Source organism: Myxine glutinosa, chromosome 1 (assembly GCF_964187855.1).
Source record: "Myxine glutinosa chromosome 1, kmMyxGlut1.1, whole genome shotgun sequence".
Taxonomy (NCBI): domain Eukaryota; kingdom Metazoa; phylum Chordata; class Myxini; order Myxiniformes; family Myxinidae; genus Myxine; species Myxine glutinosa.
Window position 1 is genome coordinate 430,410,757 of NC_136261.1, and position 19,375 is coordinate 430,430,131.

Below are 19,375 nucleotides of genomic sequence, written 5' to 3' on the forward strand. Positions count from 1 at the left end.
TGAAGATGTTTCCGCATCTTCGTGCAGTTGTTAATTTATTCCTGCACATGTTCTGGACCCAATCAAACTCGTGCATGTGCAGGAACAAATTCGCAAAGAAAGGGGCCTGATCTGAACCCATGGGTATGCCCACTGTTTGCTGGAGTATCTTGTTGCCAAATGTAAAGAAACTGTTGTTTCGAAGAAATCGAATACTTTCTTTGAGTTTACTTTTTGAAAAACTACATGAATATTGATTATCCTTTACAGACCAGTGTGCTCTGTTTTGATATACATTAATGTATACGCTATTACCTCCTGCAAATGCTTTGTCTATTGCTCTGTCCAATGCGGTCACTAGCTTGTCATGTGGAATGTTTGTGTACAATGTGGAAAAATCAAAGGTTTAAAGACATTTTGCTTTACCCTTGTTATTAATGTTGTGGACACTGTCGATTATATTATCGGTTTGGAATTGTCAATGATCCAGAATTTCTTAATACCAGAATAAAACGTCACTTTTTCATGGTAGTATTTTTAGCATTTATAGATTAGTTTCATTGCCGCTGTAATACTGCCCGACAAAGGTTTCAAACTACATTCTCTACTTGCGATGATGAACCTCATCTTACAAGGGTGTTTGTGCATTTTTGGGATCCAGTAAATGAATGGTAATTTATGGTGTTTATCCGGAACTAGCAGTCTTCTCACCGTTGAGTGATTTGTATGGTGTTGTATCAAGTCTGTTTTGTTCTCGTTACTTATTTTGTAGGTCTTTGAAATTTCCGTGTCTAAGCCCAATTCTTCCAAAAGTGTTTGAATGGAGAATGTTTTACATACAAATGCAATATTATTATTTGCTTTGTCAATTGGAACAATAACATATTGTGTTTGAAGCTGCCTTAAGCAATCACGAGTCTCTGGATTGTTTAAAATTGCCTTTGGATTATTGATTCGAACTTTTCTTTTCAAATCAACAACTCTCCTTTTCACATGTTTCTCTACCTCCTCCAACCATAATGCCATTTGTGTGTTTGGTACTTTGTGTTTATCAATTTGTTCTTTCATCCATTCGCCCATTCCCATCATTGTAAGTTCCATTGCTTTATTCCAGTTTATTCTTTTATTTTCGCGATAATTTGGTCCTTTTGTCAGTAATGCACGTAATCTTTTATCTTTCACTATTCTGAGATCACCTGTTATGACGTGTTTATGATGTGGATCTTTGAATGCAGAATGTTCACAATTACAATGATGTGTGTTATTTAACCATTCCTCTTTGTCTATAGATTGTACAGTGTCCTTGTAGTTGAAGATCTTTACCAGAATTGGATTTCCCAAAGTGTACACAACTCTTGGTCGCTCTCTCTGTTGTATTGTTTCTGGAAGTTTACTCCACACTTCCTTATGTTGAAGTATTTTCTCAATATTTATCATTTCCACCCCTTTGTTATCAAACATAATTTTGATGACATCATTGTCTTTTCTACGATTCACTTTTTTAGGTTTCTCTTTGTATATATATATATATATATTTATTTTTGAATACAAGATCGAGGCTCGTGAAAGAGCTAACATTAATCACACAAAAAGACAAACCGACACACAAAACAAAAAAAACAAGGGGAGCGGCAGACAAGATGGGGAGAGAGGGGGAAGGACACAAACACAACATTTGAAAGCAGGGACATCGGGAGGACTTGGGGGGAGGTGGGAGAGGAATAATACATATGAACACTGCAAGGACTCTGGTGTGAATTACCGGGGGTAGAAAAGATCAAGGTTTTCGATGGGGGAAGATAAGAGATGGTGGTGAACAGCTGTTTTAAAGACCTGGAGGGAGGAGTGGGATTGAAGGGTGTGGGGGAGTTTGTTCCAGAGGCGGGAGAAAAGCGTAATGAAAGAGTGAAGGTGAGCAGAGAGCCTAGACTTTGGCAGTTTAACCATAAGAGGGTTGCAGGCAGATCTTGTGCGACCTGAAGGAATATTCGGGGGACAGAGCACAGAGAGAGCTGGGGGAGCAAGGCCGGAGAGTAGTCGGTAGAAGACAGAAAGACCACCAACCTGCCTGCGGTGAGTGAGTGAAAGGCCCTCGGAGTTGACTACATCGCAGGAGATTCCAATGATTCTGAAAGCTTTGGCCTCAACAGCGTGAAGCCGAGCAAGGTGTGAGGCAGGAGCACCAGCCCAGAGGGGGGAACAGTATTCCATTGAGCTGCGGATGAAAGCCTTGTATGTGGTGAGGAGCTCAGGTGTGCCAAGGAAGGACTTCGCATGATGGAGGATGCCCAGTCGGCGACTGGCTTTGGAGGCCAGCTTGGAAATGTGGTTTTCCCAAGAAAGATCATGGCAGATAGTGAGACCCAAAAGCTTGAGCGACAGAACTTCTTGGAGAGGCTTATTGAGAAAGTAGATGGGAGGGTTGTCCAGTCGGTCCTCTCGGAGAGACATTGTAAGAGTGTGAGATTTGTCAGGATTGAAAGACATGTTCCACTTGTTTGACCAGTCTGTGATTTTGTCCATGTCTGCAGAGAGTGAAGAGGCTGCAGTCTGCCGATCTGAGGGATGAGGAATGGAGCGGCAGATAGTGGAGTCATCAGCAAAGAGATAGAGAGGATTTTCCAGAGAGATGGAGAGGTCAGTGATGAAGACCAGAAATAGCACAGGGCCCAGAACACTACCTTGGGGAACTCCAGCCAGAACAGGAGGGAAGATTTCCATGGATACCATAGGAGGTGAGTTTGGTGAGCAGAGCTGGGTGCCAGACCGTATCGAAGGCACGTGATATGTCAAGGGAGACAGCTCTGATTTCCTGTTTGGCATTGAGGACCTCCATCCATTGTTGAGACAGCAGAAACAACATCTCCAGTGTAGAATGACCTGGTCTGAATCCAAATTGATGATCAGAGATCAAGCCATTGGAGAAGAGGAAGGATTTGATATCTGAAGCAATGATGGATTCCAAGACTTTGCTGATAATTGGGAGCAGGCTGATTGGTCTGTAGTTGCAAGGATCTGTTTTTGCACCTTTTTTGTGTAAAGCGGTAATGTTTGCTGATTTCCAAGATGCTGGCAGATGACCTTGAGCAAAAGAGAGGGTGAAAATAACAGAGAGAGGGTGAGATAGAGCGGCATAGCAGGATTTTTGGACCCGAGGGCTGATGCCATCTGGTCCAGTTGCAGAATCAGAGTCGAGGTTTGATAAAAACTTCTCCACCTTGTCAGGAGAGAAGGACACAGAGTCCAGGAGCAGTTGGGTTCCACTGGGAAAGGTGGGAACAGAGAGAGATGGGTTTGGGACACAAGATTTTGAGGCAAACACAGAGTTGAGGCATTCGGCTTTGTCACGTGCGGTGTCAACTGTGTAGCCATTTGAGGTAAGGGAGGGGATGGAGGGGGAACAAACACCAGAAACGGATTTGACCAGACGCCACCAGGATTTGGAGGAAGGAGACAGGTTTGAGAGTTCAATCTTGAGTGTGGAGAGATAGTGCTTCCTGGCACACCTGAGCGTAGAAACACACTTGTTTCGAGCTTGGTGGAAGGAACTGAGATTGCCTTCAGTTGGATTTGCCTTCCAAGACGCAAAGGCAAGTTGTTTCAGGGCAACTGCCTCACCACAAGATTCAGTGTACCATGGACGGGAGGAAGGGTAAGACAACTGAAGACGAGATGGGATAAATCTGTGCATGAGAGAGAGCAGTTTGCTTTGGAAGAATTCCCAGGAAGAATTGATGTCAGAGGCATTGGAGATGGGAGACCAGTCCAGTTGATTGATGGCTGCTTGCAGACCGTGCCAGTCGGCCTAGGTGAAATGCCAGACTCGTCGGCGCTGAGGAGGCTCTCTGAGAATGGCCAGTGAGATGTCCACTTTAACAAGCACATGATCAGAAGAACCGATTGGAGCAGAAGAAGAGCAGCAGACATTTGCAGGGAAGTTAGTCATAACCAAGTTCAGAAGAGAAGATACTCCATTGACTGAGATCCGGGTCAGGAAATTGACAGATTGTGTCAGTCCCAATGAGTCGCAGAAGTCCTTTGCTGAGGTGCCATGGCTGGTGAGAGATGAACCCACACACAGCCAGCTGGCATGATGACAGTTGAAGTCGCCACATATGAGGAAGAGAGAGTTTGGATGAGTTGATAGAAGTTGGTCCATGTTGTCCGACAGAGAAATGTAAATGGAGTCATCACTGTTTGGAGGATGGTACAGAACACATATGAACAAAAGGTGGGAGCGGAAAGGAAGCCATAGCCAGAGGTACTCCTGTGGGTGGGGTGGAGAGAGGGCAGTGCAGGGAGAGTGAGGAAGAGAGTTTTTGATAAAGATAGCCACCCCACCACCAGGACGAGGATCAGGTCTATCGTACCGGAGGAGGGAGTAACCAGGAAGAGATATTAAGGAATCAGAGACATCTTGAAGGAGTAAAGTTTCTGTTAAGCAGATCAAGTCTGTTTTGTCAGAAGCAACCTGAATGGAGAGATCAATCAGGTTTGAGCGAAAGCCCCGAATGTTTGAGGTCCATACCGTTAGTGAGGAGAGGGGGGGGGGGGAGCATCGGGTGCAGGACAGGGGAGGGGAGGGGTAGGGTCAGATGAAGGGTGAGAAGGGGATGTAGGAAGAGCAGTTGATAGTGTGATGGTGATGGAATGAGGCACAGTGAGAGTTTGTTTGAGGGGGGGCAGAGGAAAGTAGAAGGTTGGGGGAGGTGGAGGTATGACATAGGAGGGAGAGGAAGTGGGGAGGAGGCAGCTTTGAGAAGGAGGTGGGAGGAGGCAGCTTTGAGAAGGAGGTGGGAGGAGGGAGAATTTGGGAGGGATGGTTGGGGGGGGGGAGATTTGAAGGGGAGGGGCAAGGGGGGAGTTTAGAAAGTGGATGATCAATGAAAGATGAACATATATAACAAATTGGGTTTGTTGTGATTTTCAAGTTAGCGATTCGTTTAAGAACGATGGAGGAGGGATGGAATGAATGAGAATTTAGAGCATGGAGTGATTTGGAATCATAAGAGATTGAATATTTTTTTGAAATGAAATGAGTTGAAGAGGAAATTGAAAGGAGCCTTTTAAATAAGACGAAAAACAGCGTGTTGTAATAAACCACTGAATAAAACACTGAAGGGGATAGTTGAAACATATTTAAACAGACCTGTGAAGAACAATCTTATATTCACAAAAATACCAATGGGGAGACGAAGCCGAGAGCGACGACCATGAGTCACTTGAACAGGGCAAAAGGTGGAAGGCAAGGGGAAAATGGGGGCGGGGCGAGACAACGCACGTGGGCAGAGGCAAAAGCACATGAGGAGAAAGGGAAATAAAAGTTGTTTTTTTTGTTTTTTGTTTGTTTTGGGGGGGGGAGGTGTGGGGGTTACAACGTTAGACAAATAGTAGATGTTTGGTGAAGCTTGGTGGAGAAGGGGAAATCAAAAAAGCTAGCAAAACAGCGAAGGAAGGAACAACCTTCGACGGGGGAAGCCTGAGGCTGCAAGGCCTTGCTCGCGACGCGGCAAACAAACGATTAATTTATGAAAGATAAACACCGAGAAACTTCCAAGGGGGACACTATAAGTTCACACACCGAACGATAAATACAGTTTCGACAAAATACAATTGTGAACAGACTTAACTTTGAAAAACGTGGAGACCGTGTGGACCGTCGAAAACCCCTGCCACCGTCCCAATTTGATGATCTGATGATCAATCATGTCCAGAATTGCTTCCATGTGTTGGATTGGGAGTTCCACTTGATCGTCCTCTTCCATTAATCTGTTCACGATTTGACAAACTTCTTTCAGTTTTTTTTTTTTTAAGGTATTGATCTTAATTCTGCTGCTGTTAAGTAATGTGCAGATATTTGATTTGCTAAGATCTCACCATTCATTTACAATTTGTTGTGGTGTGTCTATATTTGGACATTTACGTCCATAGTTATGTACTCTGTGTCTCTGAGAGTCTCGTGGTAAGGTGCTAAACACAGAGGCGATGATGTTTTGGTCATTTTGCTGTGTATATGTGTCATTAATTCTTTCATTTAATCCATAAGGGTAAGCAGTTCTTAATTCTTTAATCCAGAAAAGACACACACGCCTTGTTTTTTATTTATTTTTGTTTCTCACAATTCTATCTCTTATGATTTTCAATTCTTATTTATTTTATTCAATTCTTATTTTAAAATGCATTTAATTAATTGTACAGTATTGGTTGTTCCTAAACGTAAATATAAATAATTTAAAGAATTGCTGTAAATGATGTTAATTTCACAACATCCCAAATTCCACTTTATTTAAATTCTAAACCTCAAAACATAGTTCCTTTACCTAAACCAAGAACCTGAACCTGTAAGAAATTGACTCGTTTCCCAACTGCACAGATCATCAGCTGGGCACCGTTCTTCCTTGAGGTTTCGATCCTTTCAGTCCAGGACCTCTCCAAACAACGGATCCACAACCTCGATCATGGATCCACATCAATAGATGGTACATCAGTATTTCCACAACCTCGATCATGGATCCACATCAGTAGATGCACAACCTCGATCATGGATCCACATCAATAGATGGTACATCAGTATTTCCACAACCTCGATCATGGATCCACATCAGTAGATGCACAACCTCGATCAGGGATTCCACATCAATAAATGCTACATCAGTAGATCCACAACCTCAGTTGCGTCCAGGCAGTCGTCAACTCATTAATGAAACAATTTATTCCAACTTCACTCGCAATAGGATTTAATGTATTATCATATATTTATAACTTTCCTTACACACTCCATAATATGATATCAGTAAATCATGCACACCTTACCTTAAATACACCGTATCTACCAACCAGCACGACCACAACACCTACCTCTGGATCAAACTATATTTCGAATGTTGAAACTATCACCTATAACGGTTTTTGGCATGCTGCTGTATCCTAGCAACCACTGATTCTGAGCAACATTGATTTGTAGTATATTTAATTCTTATATTGTGCTGTATTTACATGAAGATCTCATGAATAATATTTTTACTATTCGTATTGTATTTTACCAATTCGATTTGGTGTCATTTTGTGATATTAAAGAAAACTTGTTTATAATCTACCAACTGTAGCTCCCTGTGCTAACATACGTTTGACTAGTTGTTGTAATCTATTGACAAGCTCAGAGCTGTGTGTGGATGCTCTTACAGTCCTAATTATTTCACCTGCAACCGTACCATAAAATAGATTTTTAGGAATGTTTCTGTCTAAGAAAGGCATTCGGACAATGTGGAATGGAAAAGCATAGAAGATGAAGGCACACACACACAAACATAGATGCAGAGATGCATAGATGCATGCATACACACACACACACACACACACACACACACACACACACACACACACACACACACACACACACACACACACACACACACACACACACACACACACACACACACACACACACACAAAAATCCCCTTTTTCTTAAAAAGTCACTCTTTTTCCTTTTTTTCAACAAAACTGTGTATTTTAAGAAAGAGAGAAGTTTATTTATTTATTTATCGAGTCCAATGTGGGAAGGGCTTGTAGTATTTTTCTGCAGGTATGCACACTCACCTTTAAGCTGTCTAGTCTGGGCCCAGGGATGCACGTTAAGCTGGTTGTCCAGTCTGTTAGCATTCATTCTTGGGGAAAATGCCAGGGGCTTGGAAAAGGCCCCTTTATATGGTATGTGCCATGTAGCAAACTATAGAAAAGGCCCCTTTATATGGTATGTGCCATGTGGCAAACTATAAAAAGGCCCATTTATATGGTGTGTGCCATGTTGCAAACTATAGAAAACGCCCCTTTATATGGTATGTGCCATGTGGCAAACTATAGAAAAGGCCCCTTTATATGGTATGTGCCATGTGGCAAACTATAGAAAAGAAGGGACATTCTTGGGAAAAAATGCCAATTTGATTCACACAGCTGCATGAAGTAAATGTATTTTATTTGCCAGTTGTAGGGTGCCCCTTTATAGGAACTTTTATAGAGCATTACTTGGTTCCTCCTCTGGAACTTGGTTCTTATTCTTTGAACTTGGAAGTTATTGACATCCCCCCTCTCCCATCGATCTCATACGCACATACTGAAGGAGTCTGAGCTCCAGCAGAATACGGACAAAAGGATGGCAAGGCACAAACTCGTCCGAGAAGATATTTATTGGTAAAACCAACTCGGGAACACTGAAAAGCCCGTTTATCGGGCTGCCTTATAAAGCAAAACCACAAACAGAAACCGAAACCGAAAGCCACGCCTCTCAAGCGAGGCTTGCTTCGGTGGTCACGTGATCAACAGGTGTAGCTGATTATACCCGCCCGTGCGGCACGCTTTGGCGGTCACGTGACCAGCCACTCTGGCGCCGTGGATCCCCGCCGGTGAGGTCACCGGCTGGAGCAAGGAGATTCTGATGCCGGTCTTGCTTGGGGGACCCATGGGTCACGACACACGCCCCCCCAGAATGGACTTGGTCCAGGGAGGTCAACCTGAGGGGGGTCCGGATGACCCGACCGAAACTACCCCTGGCCGGTCGCGGGGGGGGGGGGGGGTCTGGTGTGGTGGTGGATGGTCGGACGGGGGGTGTAGTGGATGGGGGGCGGCCACGCAGTGGTGGTAGAGCCAGCCGTGGCGGCTGGCCGATGTCCATGTGGGCCGGTTTGAGGCGGTCCAGCGAGATCCAGTCCGCCCGGCCGCCGATGCTGACAATGAAGGACTTGTTGTCCCGGCATAGGACCCGGAAGGGTCCGTTAAGGTGGCCGGAGCGGCCCCCGGTGCGCGTCGTGGCGCACAAAGACGTACTCCACCGTGCGGAGTGCTGGGGGGACATAGGAGTGGGGGTCGCCGTGGCGGGACGTTGGCACCGGGGCGAAACTTTGGGCGGCCTCCTGGAAGTCCGTGCGCTGGCGCGCGGCGGACCAGGGGCTGGTGGCGTCGGGCACGAACTCGCCCGGGACGCGGAGAGTCTGGCCGTACACCAGCTCGGCGGTGGACGTCTGGAGGTCCTCCTTGGGGGCCGTGCGGAGGCCCAAAAGGACCCACGGGAGCCGGTCGGCCCAACCGTTGTCCTGGAGGCCGGCCATGAGTGCGGCCTTCATGGAGTGGTGAAACCGCTCACACAACCCGTTGGCTTGGGGGTGGTAGGCCGTGGTGCGGTGCAGAGTGACTCCCAACGAGCGGGCGACCGTGCCCCAAAGTTCGGACGTGAACTGTGGGCCGCGGTCGGACGAGATGTCTGCCGGTGCGACGAAGCGCGCGACCCAGGTGGCGATGAACGCCTGCGCCACGTCGGCAGTGGTCGTGGAGGTGAGGGGCACGGCCTCCGGCCACCTGGAGGTCCTGTCCACCATGGTGACCAGGTGGGTGAACCCCCGCAATGGGGGCAGGGGACCCACCAGGTCCACGTGGACGTGGTCGAAACGCCGCTCGGGCACGGTGAAAGGAGCCAACGGAGCCAGGGTGTGACGGTGGACCTTGGCGCGCTGGCAGGCTGTGCAGGCATTGGCCCAGTCACGGATGTCTCGTCGCAACCCGTGCCAGACGAAGCGTGCCGACACCAGCTTCTGGGACGCCTTCCGGCCTGGGTGCGAGAGGTCGTGGAGGGAAGCGAAAATGCGGCGCCGCCAGGAGACCGGCACGACGGGGCACGGTCGGCCTTGGGAGATGTCGCAAAGCAGGACCATGCCCGCGAAGGGGATGTCAGCCAAGCGGAGGCCCATGTCTGCCACCCTGAGCGCCTGCACCGTGCCGTCGGTGGCCTGGTCCATCGCCATCAGGGCGAAATCCATGCCGAGGTGGACGGCGTTGGCGCCGGCCCGAGAAAGGCAGTCGGCCACGGTGTTGTCTTTCCCGGCGACGTGCCGGATGTCCGTGGTGTATTCCGACACGGCGGGGAGGTGGCGCTGCTGGCGGGCCGACCACGGCTCCGTGACCTTGGCCATTGCGAAAACCAATGGCTTGTGGTCGACAAAGGCCGTGAATGGGCGGCCATCCAGGAGGTGGCGAAAATGGCGGACGGCCAGGTACAGCCCGAGGAGCTCGGGGTCGAACGTGCTGTACTTCAGCTCGTTGGGCAGGAGTTGCCGGCTGAAGAACGCGAGCGGCTGCCAGGCCCCATTCACCCATTGTTTATGGACCGTGCCCACGGCATAGTCGGAGGCGTCCGTGGTGAGGGCGATGGGGGCATGGGGTACCGGGTGGGCCAGCAGCGTGGCGTTGGTGAGGGCCCGTTTCGCGCCGGCAAAAGCCGCGTCCATGTCCGTGGACCAGACGACGTCGTGCTTCGCCGGCTGGCCGCGGAGGGCGGCGTACAAGGGCCGCATGAGTTGCACCGCTCGGGGCATGAAGCGGTGATAGAAGTTCACCATCCCGAAGAAATCCTGCAGTGCCTTGATGGAGCGGGGGTGCGGGAAAGCGGCGATGGCCTCGACTTTGGCCGGCAGCGGCACAGCGCCGCTCCGGGTGATGCGGTGGCCCAAAAAGTCGATCGTCGCCGCACCAAAGTGACATTTGGCCAGGTTGACAATCAAGCCGTGCTCGCTGAGGCGGCCGAAGAGCATCCGGAGGTGGAGGAGGTGCTCGGCTCTGGACGTGCTGGCGACGAGGATGTCGTCCAGGTAGGTGAAGAGGAATGGCAGGTCATGCAGAACGCCGTCCATCAGGCGCTGGAACGCCTGCGCTGCGTTTTTGAGGCCGAAGGGCATCCGGAGGAACTTGAAGAGGCCGAAAGGTGTGATCACGGCCGTCTTCGGGATGTCGGCCTGGCGGACGGGCACCTGGTGGTACCCCTGAATCAGGTCCACTTTAGAAAAAATGGTCCGCCCCGCCAACCGGGCGGAAAAATCCTGGATGTGCGGGACGGGGTACCTGTCGGGGGTAGTGGCGTCGTTGAGGCGGCGGTAGTCGCTGCATGGCCGCCGTCCGCCCCCGGCTTCGGGACGATGTGCAACTGCGAGGCCCAGGCGCTGCCGGAGCGCCGTACGATACCGAGGCGCTCCAGTGCCGTGAACTCGGCCTTGGCGACGGCGAGTTTGGCGGGGTCGAGATGGTGAGCCCAGGCGTACACCGGCGGGCCAGTAGTGGGGATGTGATGCTCGATGCCGTGCCTCACCGCGATGGCCGAAAACGTTGGCCGCATGAGGGCCGGGAACTCCGCGAGGAAACGTGCGAAGTTGTCCGCCAATGGGAGGGCGCAGGAAAACTCGGTGGGTGCGGCCCAGCTCAAGGCGCATGCCAGGGAGCTGAAAGTCTCGGCGTTGACGAGACGCCGCCGTTTCACGTCTACCAGCAGCCCGTGGGCGCACAAGAAATCAGCCCCGAGCAAAGCCATGGGGATGTCCGCCGTCACGAACTCCCAGTGAAAGAGCTGGCTGCCGAAGCGGAGGGCGACGGTGCGTGGGCCGAAAGTGCGGATGGCGGAGCCGTTGGCCGTGACCAATGGGGGGCCGCAGACGGCGGCCCGCCTGTCCTCCGCCGAAGCGGGAATGACGCTCAGCTGGGCGCTGGTGTCGCAGAGGAAGCGCCGCCCCGAGGCTCGGTCCGCGATGAACAGCAGGTTTCCGGAACGGCCAGCGTTCATTGCTGGGAGGGAATGCCGGCTCGCCCGTTTCCCGACTTGCAGAACGTGCACGGGGGCCGGCATGATCGGGCCTGCCGCCCGAAACTGGCGTGGAAATAGCACCAGGCCGGGTCCGGCGGGGGCTCCGGTCGACGCGTCGGGACCGGGCGACGCGGCGTCGCCGCTGCCAGTCGTGCCGGCCCGGCGGTCTCCGGGAAGGAGACTGCGTCGCGGGCGTCGGGCGGGTGGGCGCGAAGGCTCCCAGCCGCCACCCCGACGAGCTGGCTCGCCGCTCCGGCGAGCTGGCTTGCCGAAGCGATCTTGTCGGCCTCCTTGGCGAGGTCGCGGGGGTTTACGGTGGTCGTACCTGCCAGGGCGACCCGTACCGGGGCCGGGAGCTGGCGAAGAAAGAGGTCCTGAAACAGGAAATCCGAGGGGTGCTCGCCGAGCAACGCGAGCATGTAGTCCATGTGCTCGGGCGGGCGCGTATCGCCGAGCTCAGGTAGGTCGAGCAGGCGTCGTGTGCGCTCAGCCGGTGAAAGGGCGAACGCGCCCAGCAGAAGTGCCTTGATGGCGTCGTACTTGCCGTCAGCGGGCGGGTACTGGAGGAAGCTCAGGCAGCGGGCGGCGGTCGCGGAGCCGAGCGCGGCGACCACGTAATGGTAGCAGGTGGCGTCCTCCATGATGCCACGCAGGGCGAACTGGGAGTCCGCCTGCGCGAACCAGACAGCGGCATGTGCTTCCCAGAAGGTGGGCAGCTTGAAGGACACTGCGGTGTCCATTGCGTGTTGCAAATTTGGGGTCACCAGTGAAGGAGTCCGAGCTCCAGCAGAATACGGACAAAAGGATGGCAAGGCACAAACTCATCCGAGAAGATATTTATTCGTAAAACCAACTCGGGAACACTGAAAAGCCCGTTTATCGGGCTGCCTTATAAAGCAAAACCAGAAACAGAAACCGAAACCGAAAGCCACGCCTCTCAAGCGAGGCGTGCTTCTGTGGTCACGTGATCAACAGGTGTAGCTGATTATACCCGCACGCGCGGCACGCTTTGGCGGTCACGTGACCAGCCACTCTGGCGACGTGGATCCCCGCCAGTGACGTCACCGGCTGGAGCAAGGAGATTCTGATGCCGGTCTTGCTTGGGGGACCCATGGGTCGCTACAATACCATATAAAGGGGCCTTTTCTATAGTTTGCCACATGGCACATGCCATATAAAGGGGCCTTTTCTATAGTTTGCCACATGGCACATCTCTATATATAAAGGAGGAGTGTCTGTGTGTGTGTCTGTCTGGATGTCCGCTTATAACTCAAGAACTACACATCGGAGAAAAGTTTTAGACACAGATTCGGAATCAGCATAAAATCCTGGTGGTTATAGGCTACGTTTTATTTTAATATCGATGGTTTAAAAAAACCGCGCCAGCTGCAATTCCATGGTGTAGTTTGTGGCGGCGCTATTGCCCCTTTCCGATCTCGCGGTTGCGCGTACGTACAGTATACTGTACGTACATATTTATATATTTTTAATGTGCTTTTTATTGTAGTTTAAATTGTTTTTTTAGCTTCTTTTATTGTTAATTTATGTACTATTTTATGTATTTTAAATATATTATTAAGGAAAACAAATGTTTTCACGTCCATAGGAGTGACGTAAAGTTGCACATAATGACAAAATGCGCGCCATTTTTTCGCGCCAAGAATGAATAAACGGTTTTTTTTTTAGTTGAGATTTTATTCGAATTCGAATTCCATTAAATTTCAACTGTTGGAAACAATAATTATTTCAACTGTTGGAAATATTTTTTTGGTTAACCAACGACGGTCGATTTAATCTCGACCTTCCCCTAGCAAAACACGCCCACTTTGCAACAGCATTAAGGTATAAACCGCTAACCATCGCGCTCGCGCCTCAAGTTCTCTTTGGCTGCTGATCAACGTTTATATTCGAGCTGTTTCGTTCTGCCTGTGGTTTTTTCATCACAAGTAGATCGTGGTCTGCGTTAAAGTAATCGTTGCTGGAGCAAGGATCGTCTGCTGAAACGTAAGTATTGTCATTAAGGAAAACAAATGTTTTCACATCCGTAGGAGTGACGTAATGTCGCACATAATGACGTTCGCTGCCCGGTCATGAAAGAAATTATGATTCTCTTGCCAAAGTGACATGAAGATGTCGCTTAGCTCTTTCACGAGCCTCGATCTTGTATACAAAAAAAAAAAAAAAGATCGGGCAGTAAACCTCCCAACTGAGTTTCTCAACAGTCATCACTAATCTCTCAATCTGATCTTGCATCGTGCTTCTTTCAGTGTCTTCGTGAGGTTGCCAGTTTGTAATTATTAACGCACAGGTTGTAAACCTGGTGCGTTATAGCGTTTGCCTGGGAATTTCGGGCGCTCAAAAGTGAAGCTAGTTTCTGTCACCCATTTCTGTCGCTCATTTCTGTCGCTCATTTCTGTCGCTCAGATGTGTAAACATGACGTCATCAAATCTATATTTAGAGGATAGGTTATAGGAGATATATATGTTATAGGATAGGAATATAGGACCCAAATGACCCAGAGGACCCAAATGACCCAGAGGACCCAAATGACCCAGAGGACCCAAATGACCCAGAGGACCCAAATGACCCAGAGGACCCAAATGACCCAAATGACCCAGAGGACCCAAATGACCCAGAGGACCCAAATGACCCAGAGGACCCAAATGACCCAGAGGACCCAAATGACCCAGAGGACCCAAATGACCCAGAGGACCCAAATGACCCAAATGACCCAGAGGACCCAAATGACCCAGAGGACCCAAATGACCCAGAGCACCCAAATGACCCAAATGACCCAGAGGACCCAAATGACCCAGAGGACCCAAATGACCCAAATGACCCAGAGGACCCAAATGACCCAGAGGACCCAAATGACCCAGAGGACCCAAATGACCCAGAGGACCCAAATGACCCAGAGGACCCAAATGACCCAGAGGACCCAAATGACCCAGAGGACCCAAATGACCCAGAGGACCCAAATGACCCAGAGGACCCAAATGACCCAGAGGACCCAAATGACCCAGAGGACCCAAATGACCCAAATGACCCAGAGGACCCAAATGACCCAAATGACCCAGAGGACCCAAATGACCCAGAGGACCCAAATGACCCAGAGGACCCAAATGACCCAGAGGACCCAAATGACCCAGAGGACCCAAATGACCCAGAGGACCCAAATGACCCAAATGACCCAGAGGACCCAAATGACCCAGAGGACCCAGAGGACCCAAATGACCCAAATGACCCAGAGGACCCAAATGACCCAGAGGACCCAAATGACCCAGAGGACCCAAATGACCCAAATGACCCAGAGGACCCAAATGACCAAGAGGACCCAAATGACCCAGAGGACCCAAATGACCCAGAGGACCCAAATGACCCAGAGGACCCAAATGACCCAGAGGACCCAAATGACCCAGAGGACCCAAATGACCCAGAGGACCCAAATGACCCAGAGGACCCAAATGACCCAGAGGACCCAGAGGACCCAAATGACCCAGAGGACCCAGAGGACCCAAATGACCCAGAGGACCCAAATGACCCAAATGACCCAGAGGACCCAAATGACCCAGAGGACCCAAATGACCCAGAGGACCCAAATGACCCAGAGGACCCAAATGACCCAGAGGACCCAAATGACCCAGAGGACCCAAATGACCCAGAGGACCCAAATGACCCAGAGGACCCAAATGACCCAGAGGACCCAAATGACCCAGAGGACCCAAATGACCCAGAGGACCCAAATGACCCAGAGGACCCAAATGACCCAGAGGACCCAGAGGACCCAAATGACCCAGAGGACCCAGAGGACCCAAATGACCCAGAGGACCCAAATGACCCAGAGGACCCAAATGACCCAGAGGACCCAAATGACCCAGAGGACCCAAATGACCCAGAGGACCCAAATGACCCAGAGGACCCAAATGACCCAGATGACCCAGAGGACCCAAATGACCCAGAGGACCCAAATGACCCAGAGGACCCAAATGACCCAGAGGACCCAAATGACCCAGAGGACCCAAATGACCCAGAGGACCCAAATGACCCAGAGGACCCAAATGACCCAAATGACCCAGAGGACCCAAATGACCCAAATGACCCAGAGGACCCAAATGACCCAGAGGACCCAGAGGACCCAGAGGACCCAAATGACCCAGAGGACCCAAATGACCCAGAGGACCCAGAGGACCCAGAGGACCCAAATGACCCAAATGACCCAAATGACCCAAATGACCCAGAGGACCCAAATGACCCAGAGGACCCAAATGACCCAGAGGACCCAAATGACCCAAATGACCCAGAGGACCCAAATGACCCAAATGACCCAGAGGACCCAGAGGACCCAAATGACCCAGAGGACCCAAATGACCCAGAGGACCCAAATGACCCAGAGGACCCAAATGACCCAGAGGACCCAAATGACCCAGAGGACCCAAATTCTATGTATGTTTCTATGATGATGTATGTTTTGGTGAAAGTACATAATGTGAATACTAGTAGCAATTTTACAAAAACCATGGCATAATTTCAAATCTTGACCCGAGATGATAATTATGCTACATCATAATTTCCATGTGCCAACCTGGGCGGAATCCAAGTGGATTCACTTGACTTGTTGTCATTAAGGAAAACAAATGTTTTCACATCCGTAGGAGTGACGTAATGTCGCACATAATGACGTTCGCTGCCCGGTCATGAAAGAAATTATGATTCTCTTGAAGATGAAGATGTCACTTAGCTCTTTCACGAGCCTCGATCTTGTATACAAAAAAAAAAAAAAAGATCGGGCAGTAAACCTCCCAACTGAGTTTCTCAACAGTCATCACTATCAGCCTCAATTCTAAAATCCTCAATTTTCATCCTCTTGACTTGAACTTTGAATAGGATTTACATATCGGCTTACTGAATTAAACCACCAACTATTTTTGAGATCGGCGTAGGCCAAAAGGTCAACGTAGGCCAAAGGTCAACCACCTTGTTTTTTAGAGTCTAAAATCCTCAATTTTCATCCGATTCACTTGAAATTTGGATAGGATTTGCATATCGGGTCACCTAATTCAACCACCAATTATTTTTGAGGTCTAAAGGTGAAAATATCAATATGGGCCAAATTTCTAAAATCGTCAATTTTCATCTAATTGACTTGAAATTTGCATAGGATTTGCATATCGGGTCACCTAATTCAACCACCAATTATTTTTGAGGTCTAAAGTTGAAAATATCAATATGGGCCAAATTTCTAAAATCGTCAATTTTCATCTAATTGACTTGAAATTTGAAGAGGATTTGCATATCAGATCACTGAATTAAACCACCAATTATTTTTGAGATCGGCGTCGGCCAAAAGGTCAACGTAGGCCAAAGGTCAACCACTGTTTTTTAGTTTCTAAAATCCTCAATTTTCATCCGATTCACTTGAAATTTGAATGGGATTTACATATCAGCAAACTGAATTCAACCAACAACTATTTTTGAGATCACCATAGGCCAAAAGAGCAACATAGGCCAAAAGTCAACAACAATTTCAAATTTCTAAAATCCTCAACTTTCATCTGATTGACTTGAAATGTGAAGAGGATTTGCATATCAGGTCACTGAAATTGAACCACCAATTCTTTTTGAGGTCAGCATAGGCCAAAAAGTAAACATAGGCCAAAGGTCAACAACTTAAGGTGAAGTTTTTAAAATCCTACATTTTCATCCAATTGACTTGAAATTTGCATAGGATTTGCATATCGGGTCGCCTAATTCAACCACCAATTATTTTTGAGGTCTAAAGGTGAAAATATCAATATGGGCCAAATTTCTAAAATCGTCAATTTTCATCTAATTGACTTGAAATTTGAAGAGGATTTGCATATCAGATCACTGAATTAAACCACCAATTATTTTTGAAGTTAACATAGGCCAAACGGTCAACAACTTATTTCAGGAATATTTCAAGACATATTTCTGGTGCAGGGGCAATCAATGATGGTTGTAGGCCTGAACTTCACAAAACAAGTGTTTGCCCATGGCCAGCTGTACGTGGGCTGCTCGAGGGTTGGAAAACCAAGCAATCTTTATGTCTTGGCACCAAGTAAGAAAACCAGAAATGTTGTATACCAAGAGGTTTTGAGAAATTGAAAATTGACAAAACGTCATGTAGGAAATGTACTGTGATATTGCTCTAAAATATACATGTTCTTTTCATCATATATTTGTATTATTCTTATTCAACCCAGGCGAAGCCGGGTACCTCAGCTAGTACCATATAAAGGGGCCTTTTCTATGCCCTTGGTATTTTCCCCAATATATATCTAAAAAAATTGATGATTTATGTCACCTGACCTAAGACCTATTCCCCTCAAAAAAACCGACTTCCAGTTTCGCGCCGCTGATGCAGTGCCCCTGTTTCCGGGAGGCTGGTACTCATTTTGCCGACTTCAAAAGGACGACGCGCTGAGTCAACCCACCTGGTGTTATTTTAACGGCATGACCGTAATAATAACATCTTAAAGCAGCCACATTTTGATTTACCATGAAGCCAACAGCAGGATTAGTTTCACAGGTAACGAAGTAAAATGACACTCGGTATCGCACAAACCTCCGCCAGGATAAACAGGTAACGTTTTGTATCCATTGATAGACCGGATCTGGATTCGGACCTGAACCTAAATCGAATAGGCTTCTTCTCAACAACCCTTCTCATCCCCCTACTCCTAATTTCGCCATAATCCATCCACAACACTGTCATATCGTGCTATGTATAATCATAATGTTCGCCCGATGTCTCTGTTAATTTTATTAAGAATCACTTCAAATGATCATTTTATAGAATATCTTCCTCAGTATTAATAATAAAATGAGAAACTCCGAACAAACCTTTTCCTCAGAAGATCCGACCCGATCACTGTTCCAGCCGCTTGTGGAAATGGACACGGAGCGGAGCACGGAGAACAAAATGCCACGGAGCCGAGCACGGAGGACAAAAGGACACGGACACAAAACCAAAAAGGACACGGATCGAAACGATACGATCACGGGGATCTTCGTCACAGTTTCAGTTCAAGGTTTACAAGATCACCCGGAAGTTTTCGTCCTAATTGAATCCTTCCTGTGAACGCAATTCATTCTTTTTCTTCCTCCTCCTCGGAATCACCGATCACCACCACGTGGTCGTTGTTGGCTCATTGGCCAATTGGCGTCAGATAAAGAACTGAAGCCACAGATCGGCCATTTTACCACTCCCGTTCACGGAGCATGAGAATAATTACTTTTAGTTCAGTTGTTTTTCAATCGTCGACTTGGCACGATGTTTGGAGTTACACAGAACCCTTATATTGACCTCGTAGTGAACGAGAGAAAATCAGAACCCTTTCCCCATGCCCTGCCCTTTGGGGTGCCACCCGCCTCTCTCACTGCGCTGCCCATTCTAGAGTCCCTTTATAGAGAGAGTAGCGACAACTAACGATTTGACGCCATTTTGAGTCCATTCAGTGCGGAGCCGCCGTATGGCGCTAGTGCATTGAACCGTGTATTCCATTATGTTCTCTATGTATGAGAGATGGGAATGGTCTTTTCCATGTTGATAATGAACAAATTATGTGAAGATGACAAAATAGAAGATTTATGACAACTAAGAGCCATATGATAAAGAAGAAAATCACAGAGCTGGTTGTGATTTAACAGTCACAGACATTTAGAACCATGACAAAGAAGGAATGAGCTAGACAGGTACACGTGCTGCTTATTTCAGCCTCATTTTAATTTCAGGGAGGCGAGAGCTCTCACCTCC

General features: G+C 48.6%; 1 protein-coding gene across 1 annotated transcript in view; it reads right to left on the reverse strand.

The window, feature by feature from the left end:
* LOC144889647 (uncharacterized) overlaps positions 1-18,634 on the reverse strand; it is a 72,867-nt gene extending 54,233 nt beyond the window's left edge. The window contains exon 1 of the mRNA XM_078770676.1: positions 18,463-18,634. The gene's annotated coding sequence lies outside the window, so the exon portion shown is untranslated. The remainder of the gene's footprint in view (positions 1-18,462) is intronic.
* Between the last annotated feature and the right edge of the window lie 741 nt (positions 18,635-19,375).